Genomic DNA, 11,051 nt, shown 5'->3' with positions numbered 1-11,051 from the left:
GTTGTACTGTGGGGGCTTGTGTGTTGCTGTGATGCTGGAAGCTATGCCACCAGTATTCACATACCAACAGAGTCACCCATTGCGGAGAGGTTTTGCTGAGCTTCCAGACTAACACAGACTAGGAAGAAGGACCTGGCAGTCTACTTCTGAAAGAAATTTGCCAGTGGAAACCTTATGAATAGCAGTGGAACATTGTCTGATATAGTGCCAAAAGATGAGCCCCTCAGGTTAGAAGTCATTCAAAAGACAACTGGGGAAGAGTTGCCACCTCAAAGTGAGTTGACCTTAATGAGGTGGATGGATTCAAGCTTTTGGGACCTTCATTTGCTGATGTGGCACAACTCAAAATGAGAAGAAACAGCTGCAAACATCAATTAACAATAGGAACATGAAACGTACAATGTATGAATCTAGCAAAACTGGAAGTCATCAAAATGAAATAGAATGAATAAACATCGATATCCTAGGCATTAGTGCGCTGAAATGGACTGGTATTGCCCATTTTGAACTGGACGATCATACGGTCTACTATCCTGGGAATGACAACTTGAAGAGGAATGGCATTGCATTCATTGTCAAAAAGAACATCTCAAGATCTATCCTGAAGTACAATGCTATCAGTGATAGGATAATATCCACATGCCTACAAGTAAGACCAGCTGATACAACTATTATTCAAATTTACACACCAACTACTAAGGCCAAAGGTGAAGAAATTGAAGATTTTTACCAACTTCTGCAGTCTGAAATTGATTGAACATGCAATCAGGATGCATCGATAATTACTGGAGATTGGAATGCAAAAGTTAGGAACAAAGAAGAAGGATCAGTAGTTGGAAAATATGGCCTTGATGATAGAAACGATGCTGGAGATCATGTGATAGAATTTCTCAAGACCAATGACTTCTTCATTGCAAATACCTTTTTTCAAAAACTTAAACGGTGACGATACATGTGAACCTCCCCAGATGGAACACACAGGAATCAAATGAACTACATCCATGGAAAGAGACAGTGGAGAACCTCAATATCATCAGTCAGAACAAGGTCAGGGGCCAAATGCAGAACAGACTACAATTGCTCATATGCAAGTTCAAACTGAAGCTGAAGAAAATTAGAACAAGTCCACAAGAGCCGAAGTATGATCTTTAGTATATCCCACCTGAATGTAGAGACCATCTGAAGAATAGATTTGAGGCATTAAACACTAATGAATGAAGACCAGACAAGTTGTGGAATGACATCAAGGACATGATACATGAAGAAAGCAAGAGGTCAAGACAGAAAAGAAAGAAAAGACCAAAATGGATGTCAGAGAAGGCTCTGGAATTTGCCCTTGAGTGTCAAGTGCTAAAGCAAAAGGAAGAAATGATGAAGTCAAGGAGCTGAAGAGATTTCAAAGGGCTGCTTGAGAAGACAAAGTGTTATAAAGAAATGTGCAAAGACCAGGCGTTAGAAAACCGAAAGGGAAGAACATCCTCAACATTCATCAAGCTGAAAAAATGTGAAGAAAAAATTCAAGCCTTGAGTTGCAATATTGAAGGATTCTACGGGGAAAATATTAAATGACACAGGAAGCATCAAAAGAAAATGGAGGAAATACACGGAGTCATCATAAAAAAAAAGAATTGGTCAACATTCAAACATTTTAAGAGGTAGCATATGATCAGGAACTGACAGTTCTTAAGGAAGAGGTCCAAGCTGCACTGAAGATATTGGTGTAAAAAGTTTTCAGGAATTGAAGGAATACCAATTGAGATGTTTTAACAAACAGATGCAGCACTGGAAGTACTCACTCATTTATGCCAAGAATGGAAGACAGCTACCTGGCCAGCAAGTGGAAGAGATCCACATTTATGCCTATTCCAAAGAAAGGTGATCCACCAGAGTGCGAAAATTAGTATCACACGCAAGTAAAATTTTGTTGAAGATCATTCCAAAGCAGCTGTAGCAGTACATCGACAGGGAACTGCCAGAAATTCAAGCTGGATTCAGAAGTGGACTTGTAACCAGGGATGTCATTGCTAATGTCAGATGGATCCTGGCTGAAAGCAGTGAATACCAGAAAGATGTTTGCCTGTGTTTTATTGACTATGCAAAGGCACTCAACTATATGAATCACAACAAATTATGGATAATATTGCCAGGAACAGGAATTCCAGAACACTTAATTTTTCTCTTGAGGAACCTGTACATAGATCAAAAGGGAGTCGTTCAAACAGAATGAGGGGGTGGATAATTCATAGATTAAAGTCAAGAAAGGTATGCTTCAAGGTTGTATCCTTTCGCCATACTTATGCAATCTGTGTGCTGAGAAGCTGGACTATATGAAGAAGAATGGGGCATCAGGATTGGAGGAAGACTCATTAACAACCTACGTTATGCAGACAACACGACCTTGCTTGCTGAAAGTGAAGAGGGCTTGATGCACTTACTGATGAAGATCGAAGACCACACAGCCTTCAGTATGGATTACACCTCAACATAAAGGCAACAAAAATCCTTACAACTGGACCAATAAGCAACATCATGATAAATGAAGAAAAGATGGAAGTTGTCAAGGATTTCCTTTTACTTGAAACCACCATCAACATCCACAGAAGCAGAAGTCAAGAAGTCAAATGGCGCATTGCATTGGGTAACTCTGCTGCAAAAGATCTCTTTAAAGTGTTGAAAAGCAAAGATGTCACCTTGAAGACTAAGGTGCCCCTGACTCAAGCCATGGTGTTTTCAATCACCTCATATGCACATGAAAGCTGAATAATGAATAAGGAAGACCGAAGAAGAGTTGACATCTTTGAATTATGGTGTTGGTGAAGAATATTGGATATACCATGGACTGCCAGAAGAATGAACAACTCTGTCTTGGAAGAAGTACAGCCAGAATGCTCCTTAGAAGCAAGGATGGCAAGGCTTTGTCTCGTGTACTTTAGACATGTTATTAGGAGGAATCAGTCTCTGAAGAAGGCCATCATGCTTGGTAAAGTAGAGGACCAGAAAAAGAGGAAGATGGGATGATACAGTGTCTGCAACAATGGGCTTAAGCATAACAATGATTGTGAGGGTAGGGCAAGACCAGACAGTGTTTTGTTCTGTTGTACATAAAGTTGTTGTAAGTCAGAACTGACTTGATGGCACCTAACAACAACAGCATTACAACATGGATGAACCTTGAAAATTTTATGCTAAATGAAAGAAGCCATCCACAGAGAAGCATATACGTATGATTTCATTCAATGAAATGTCCAGAATAGAGAAATAAATATATTATTGGTTGCCTAGGACTGGAGGCTTGGGAAAAAATGGGAAGTGACTGGTCTTTTTGATGTGATGAAAATGTTATAAAATTGACTGTGGTGATAGTTGGACCACTCTGAATATGTTAAAATCCATTTGATTGTACACTTGAAATGCGTGAAAGTATGGCATGAAAATTATATTGCAATAAATTTGTTTTAAAAATATTCTTGGATAGGTGAGTAGGGGCTGACTTGGGGTAGCGTAATATCACTGGAGCAGGTAGGAAGAAGGGTCCCTGAGATACAATACATTGAAGGATGGCAGGACTAAAAATCTGAGTAGAAATGAATGGTGCAGAGAAGCAGCAACCATTTAAGTCTGAAGCAATGGCAAGGCTTCTGATGGTAAGAGCTTTTGCAATGGTCTAAAGTGGTCAAATGAGCCTTTTAATAGGGAAGTAAAGGATAATTATATCAGGACGGATTGGTCCCTGGAGAAAGACATCACAAGCTTGGTAAAGTAGAGGGTCAGTGAAAAAAGAGGAAGACCTTCAATGAGATGGATTGGCACAGTGGCTGCAACAATGGGTTCAAGCATAACAATGATTGTGAGAATGGCAGTGGATTGGGCAGTGTTTCATTTTGTTGTACATAAGGTCGCTATGAGTTGGAACAAACTCGATGGCACCTAACAACAACAACAGAGTGTAGAGAGATAGCCTAAGCAGTTCCACCTCTGAGGAATATATTTTAGTCTTAATGAGTATGACCTATCAGAAAGCTCTACTGCCTCAAGATTCACACCAGGGTCTCTCAGCCTTAGTACTACTGACATTAGGGGCCAGGTAATAATTTATGGGAGGCTTGTCCTGTGTATTGTAGGATGTTTAGCACCATCCCTGGCTTATATCCACTGGATGTCGCCAGTAGGTAAATGCCAGTAGGATGCCCTTTCCCCCTCCCAATTTGATAGTCAAAAAATGTCTCCAAACATTGCTTACAGTCAGTCCCTGGGTGCCAAAATCACTCCTAGTTGAAGACCATTGGTTTATATGTAGAGTTTTATAGGATAGGAAGTAGTGGTGTGTTGTGTTGTGAAATGTTGAATTAACTACTATCTTTTGGGGGGAAAATCTCTAGTTTGTAATGTTTGCCAATTTCTATTGTGTACACGCTCTCTCAATGACTTATTTCAAGGTACAAATGCTATCAGTCTGCTTATAAAATTCCTGAAGATTTAACAGTCATCTCTCAACAGCCTATATGAGCCAGCTCTAGCATACCACAGGTAGGGATTTTCAGTGTTTGAGTGAACAGGACGTCTCTTCTCAGGTACCTGAGACTGCTGATGGCAAAGCGATCCCTACAAGTAGGGCCCTAACAGTCAGGAATAAGCCCAGACCTCCAACATTTATGGTCTCCCACTCTTATTTTGTGAACCTTGTCCCCTGTACTCAATCTTCTTCTCCATCAAGTTCTTCTAATGTGATTTGCTTTCCTTGGAACTTTTCGATGAAGCTGCCATAGCTGAAGTCTGAGAAGAAAAAGCCTCCCTCATCCAGTCAGGACTGAACTAATGAGACGCCTATTTACTCCTGGCCAGACATGGAGACAAATTGGGTTCAAGGCCTTTAGAGAGAGCCCTTAATAATTTAGGCTCAAGGTCCTGGCACACTTCTGCCCCTCTTATAACACAATTAGGTAATAAGTCAACTGGGTTGACCTTCTGCAGTGCAAAGTGATCCAAAGAGTGCATCCAGGGTGGAGAATGTACTGTAGACTTGAGATGGCTGTGCAGAATGGGGACAAGTGTCAGTCAAGTCCTTTGCACTGAAAGGAAATACGAGGATTAAAGTGAGGAATCAGAGATAAGTTTTTGACATACCTCTGCAGATCAACTTCTGTGCTGACTTTGCCAGGTGGTTCTTTAAGAATCAAGGCCAGACCCAGGCAAATTCTTAATTTAGACTCTGATGTCTTTGCCTTTAAAACCATGCAGCCTCTTAGTAGGTGACCCACTGCATTGTTATTAGACCGTCTAAATATCATGAAGGAAAGTTATTGAAATTGGTACTGGACAACATCTCAAATAACTGTTTGATAAAATGGTACTCTACCTTTACTAGTGGTGACAAAAATTCATATATCATTTATAAAAATGCAATTATTTTTGCCATAGAATATCAACTAAAATAGGAGGAAAAAATCCCCTATGAAATTCTATCAGTTGCTATAACACACTTAAGTCACATAATACAAGCAAGAAGCACTACCATAATAAGCTCAAATATTTATGACAATGCAAGCTCAGATTTGTAGCCTCTTGATTAGGTTCTGACTTCTGGCATTCACCATTAAACTAAATATAAATATCTTACCATTATATACTGAGTTTCGCCTTTCAAACCCTTTGCTTCCTTCCTCGCTTCCTTCCTTCCTTCCTTGCTCCTTGCTTCCCTGCTCCTTCCTTCCTTCCTTCCTTCCTTCCTTCCTTCCTTCCTTCCTTCCTTCCTTCCTTCCTTCCTTCCTTCCTTCCTTCCTTCCTTCCTTCCTTCCTTCCTTCCTTCCTTCCTTCCTTCCTTCTCTCTTTTATTCAGTCATTTATTCACATAAATCTTTGAGTAGCTACACTGGCCCTCAACTCTGAATTTGGTGCTAAGAATACAGAAACTGTGAATGAGATTTCAGCCCCAACTCTGGGGAGGTCACAGTCTCATGCAATAGACAGTAAGTAATAAAATATTATAAGTGCCATCATCAAAGAATGAGCACTTCTTTGCCACACCAGGAGATGGTGACAAATTCTGCTAACTTCTAGGTTACTGGTCGATTGAAACCATTTGTACCACCCAGGGCATAAAAGTGGTCCTTGCTACATGAGCTTATCTCTAAGAAACATTGCTAGGTGAAAAAAAAGTGAAGTGCTCAACAATTACTTTCTGCTGACATTACTGTAAAAACTAAGTTGTATATATGTGGGTGGCTATACATACATAGATACCCACACATTTGTAGACACAAATTTCCGCTAGTATATGCACAGACTTTTTTGGAAGGATACACAAGAAAGGGAATAGTACTTAACCTGGAGAAGGAACAGGAGATTAGAAGTCTGAGGGTAGAGGAAGCACTTTTGCACTATCTTTTTTTTTTTTTTTTTTTGTCAAGAGAATGTTACTTTTTAACCAAAGAGTTAAATAGTAATTAGGAGAGAACAGCATCAGGCCAGCAAAAACGTTCCAATCAAATGAATCAAATTTATATTGAATAGACTAGATTATGGCAGGAAGGATGTGTGTTTGTGTGCGCGAGCGCGTGCGTGCACACGCGCATTTTGTGGGTCTATGGTTCACATTTCATAATTAATAAATCCAGTGAAAAATTAAAATAAAACTTCACAGAATCCAGCTTTCTCCCCATTTTGCCCTGGGTCGTATTTCACTCAGTGCTATTAATTCATCTATTGCCTAAATACCGCCTAACTCCCCAGCATGGTTAGATGCTGTGGGGAGCCGCATAGGGGTAAAAAAAAAAAATACCTTTTTTTCAAGTTGCTTATAATCTAACAAGGGAAATAAGTAAAGATCAAATAACAACACAAGACTTTAATAACAAATCCAGTCAATTGTTTCAAGCCACTTAAAATGGCTTTTTTGAGATGTTACGATGTGACCAGAAAGTCAGCAGGGGGCACCTCAGCCACGTCCTCTGGGAAGTAAGGCTAAGGCCTCCCTGTTGGGTTCTCTGGTTCTTTGGAAATAGGAGGTCATCAGCAAAAAACATTCATGTCTTTCCCTATTTAGTTCATTAACTAGGTCTCATTTATTTCCTATGTGGACTTAAGCTTTTTATTGGATTTTGGTTTTTTTTAGAAAAAGAGGGAAATTTTCTTGTAATGAGCATGGGTTATATTGATCATGGGTTATTAGTGGGACATTCTTTTTTGTTTTTATGAGCTGTCCTCTAATAAAGGACTGCATCCTTCTACCTTGGCCTTATTGTAACTCCTTTGTGACAACGACTGTCTCTGATATGTTCTGTCCTTCCGCCTTCACTATATAGAGTGAAACCTGTGAGAGCCAGAAATCTACAGACCTGCCTTGCTTTTCTATAGGGTCGCTATGAGTCTGAATCGACTCGACGGCACTGGGTACTGGGCCTTGCTTTTCTAGGTCTCAAAAGTTTTCCGCCTTTAACAGAGTGCTGTCTTCCAACTTTTCTATCACTAGTTTTACTGGAAAAATATTTGTGCTTTCCTTCTCTGACGCGTTTCCACCTTACTCAGGTTCCAGCCGTCGCGGGTTTGCTGTGGCTTGCTCCAGGATTCGCCGTTGCACGGCATTGACTTTTTCCTTTCTTTCTCTCTTTTTTAAAACTCTCTTTTATTTCTATTCTTAACTTTAATTAAACAAATCTTTCAATGCTTATATAAAAATGTGATTTCTTTCTTTGTTGTTTGTTTTGTTTTCAGAAGAGGGTCAGAGAAGGGGATGGATATCCCAACTCTATGAAATCTCAAATCCTTAATACATGTCTGGATTATTTGACAGCATACCTTTTTTATTTGAAGCAGTTCTCGCCCCTCATCCGCCCACCCCTCCAAATCCAAACAAACCTAGTATCCTTGATCATTTACTTACTAATTGCTAATGGGGGGGCGAGATAGGAAATTGGCTAAATACAATATTTATTTGTTTTTTAACTTCTCCAGAACACAACACCCAACTTTGCCAAAGGAGAGCTATATTCTGTGCGAGTATAATCTTCCCGGAACTAATCTACTTAAAATTCTTCCCATATAGCTTTGTCGAAATAAAAGTGGTCTGCAGGACCAGCATCGCCATTCGTCAGCCAGCCAGTCTTAGGCACCAGCGCATTCTGCAGGCAACCCAGAGCTGCCACCATCATACCCCATCTCGTTTAGATCCAGCTTGTGCTCCTTCTTGCAGACAACTTAATGTCAGTATGTGTTGGTAGTGCTAGAAAAACCCTTTATGATCATTTTTAGTTAAAGGTCTAGGTTTTGTTTTTGCATATTAAAAAAAATAAGTAATTTTCAATACTTTGAAATCTCTGATGTCATATTCGTAAATTTTTTTTTGTATGAGCCTTGCCATTTTCCTAGATTAAATATAATTTTGCCGATGGAGGCTAGGTCCATTTCAGCGCTGACATTCTTTGGGCATCACTTAGACATTTCATCATATTTTGTATAAGTAAACTTCAGCAAAGAAGACGCAAGGATAAAATGTGTAGGTACAAAAAACATCTGCCTCCCAGTCACTTCAAGTTTGCAATTACAGCAATGTTACAATATATAGCACATCAGTTACCTTTGCCTTCTCCCCTGGGATCACCAAAGAAAAAACACTTCATGATCTGCGGTTACTGTGACTTAACCTTCCCTGGGTTTCATCTTCCCTCATCTGTACAGTGGGGGTACTATTTATTTCAGGGTATTTTTGTAATAATTAAATGCAGATAGGGATGGAAAGTGTGGTTAAACACCAGGCCCTCAATTTATGTTATGATAGATGATAGGGAGGGAGGGAGGGAGGGAGGGAGGGAGGGAGGGAGGGAGGGAGAGAAAAGGAGAGTAACAGAGAAGAAATAAAGAGCGAAAGGAAGAAAAAGACAGAATAAGGTAAACCTTCCCTACATCCGTAGATTCCAGTTCTTTCATTAGGTATGCACATTTAAATTTTTCCTCACTGATTTTAAATTTACACCAGGAGGAAGCGTCCTGCCTTAAGGGTACAATTTTGTTAAACGTTTATAAAAAGCTCAGCTTCTTTTAATCTGAAGTTTTTTTCCGGCTGTCACAAAGGAAATGTCAGTTACAGAAGTCAAGCCCTCAAGCTATCCGTGACCAAATATCCTTACTGAAGTCGGAAGGGATGCTTCCCTAAGGCACACGCAGTCCTGACTGGGAAAGCGCGTAAGCCTGTATTTGAGAACGCAAGCACCACGACCGCCACTGAGACAGCCAATCAGGAGAAGGCGTTGCCACCACACCCACCTGTCCACCCCTTTCACCTGGAGAGAAGCCAGCCCGGCTGCTTTTCTACTGGGCTGAGATGCTGCGAGTTAAATTCTTCCTGGAAATCTCTGCAACTCTAATGGACAAGCAGAGCGACAGCACAGGCCATTCCAAAACCAGTTGCACATTAAAAAAAAAAAAAAAAATTACTCCAACGCTGATGTGGTTTGATTCTATGTTAACCTGGAAAATCATTTCTTAAAATGAGTTATAAGCATCAGACTTTCCTTTAGCAATGACCATAAACTCTTGCAGTTCTCTGAAAGGCAGAGAAATGTAGATTGGTATGGTTGTCTTAGCAAATGACAGCTATGTATAAAAACAGTTTGCTTGAGTATATTCCATAGAAGACGATAGGTATTTCCACGCTTCAGTTATTATGTCATTTTTAAAGTTAGAATTTACTACATGAAGTTTTTGGTGAACTGTTACTTCATAGCTCTTCATCCTCTGCATGGTCTCTGGTCCCATTTCTAAAGTTCTTCTGACGGGCTTGATTCTTAGCAGGTTTCAAGATTTCTCTACATCCCTTATATGGTTGAATGGTGTGTACGGTGTATTGTTTAATAATTACAGTCCGAGGCAATATATTGGGCTGTGAAATTGAATATATCAACTTAAAAATAGAACTCTATTCTACAAAAGAGCAAACCTTGAATTATTTGGGTATTAGCAGATTTTATTTTATTTCTTGAGAAAAACTTAAAATGTGAGCCTAATTAAAGCTGTAGGGCCTTTGACCCTTCTAAGCTACAAATGCCTATTTTGTGTGTGTGCCTATGTGTGTGTGTGCTTATGCGAGGTGGGCGAATATTAAAGATATTTAGAGAAATAATCCAGTGTAAACAGTGTATGGGGGGGGTTCTGACTTTATCACCCAGTTTCTCAGCTGTAAAGTAGGACATATAGAGGTAACTGCCTTTCCTGGCTAATGCAAACCCCTTACATATAGAAAGATATCTCAAAGTAGTCTGAGCAATTAGGCAGAAAAGCACAATATCCAATGTGGTTTTATTTTTATTATTATTTTACTTCCACACCTCCATATATTTTTTTTAACAGCTTTACTGGGATATAATTTACATACCATAAAATTCACCTTTTAAAATGTACAATCCAATGGTTTTTAGTATATTTACAGAGCTGTGCAACCATCTGCCATAATCTAATTTTAGAACATTTTTTCATTATTCCTCCCCCCCCCAAAAAAAACGTGTAGTCAATAGCAGTCTCTCCACATTCTCCTTCCACCCCTCTTTCCCAGCCCCAGGCAACCACTAACCTATTTTCTCTCTGGATAGATTTGCCTGTTCTGGACATTTCATATAAATGAGATCGTACAATATGTGTCTTTTGTGATAGGTGTCTTTCACTTAGCATTAACTCAATAAACTTTTGACCTCGACCTTCTGCCTCTGAAGATAAGACAGTATCCTCGCATTTTTCATTAGTTTGAGGATTGGGTATAACTGGTATGAGACGAAATTAATAAGCTAGTTAGTCAGAGCCAGTAGACTTTTCTCCATCACATAAACTAATCCATCTTGCCAATGTTAAAAAATACCAGAGTGTGCAAATATAAACTGCAAAGCAATGTGTGTCCATGGGTACCTAAATGACACTATGTGCCCCAGAATTCAGAAAGGAAGGAAGGAAAGAAAAAAATGAACACATTGACCAATGTCAATACTTAACTTCCCTCTTTGGAAAACTGGTGGTCACAGAGTATGTAATAAAAAAATTTTTTTTAATTAATTTATTATTTTTTTAAT

This window comes from Loxodonta africana, chromosome 19 (genome assembly GCF_030014295.1).
Source record: "Loxodonta africana isolate mLoxAfr1 chromosome 19, mLoxAfr1.hap2, whole genome shotgun sequence".
Lineage (NCBI taxonomy): Eukaryota > Metazoa > Chordata > Mammalia > Proboscidea > Elephantidae > Loxodonta > Loxodonta africana.
The sequence above is the reverse complement of the archived record's forward strand: the minus strand, read 5'-3'. Positions refer to the sequence as shown.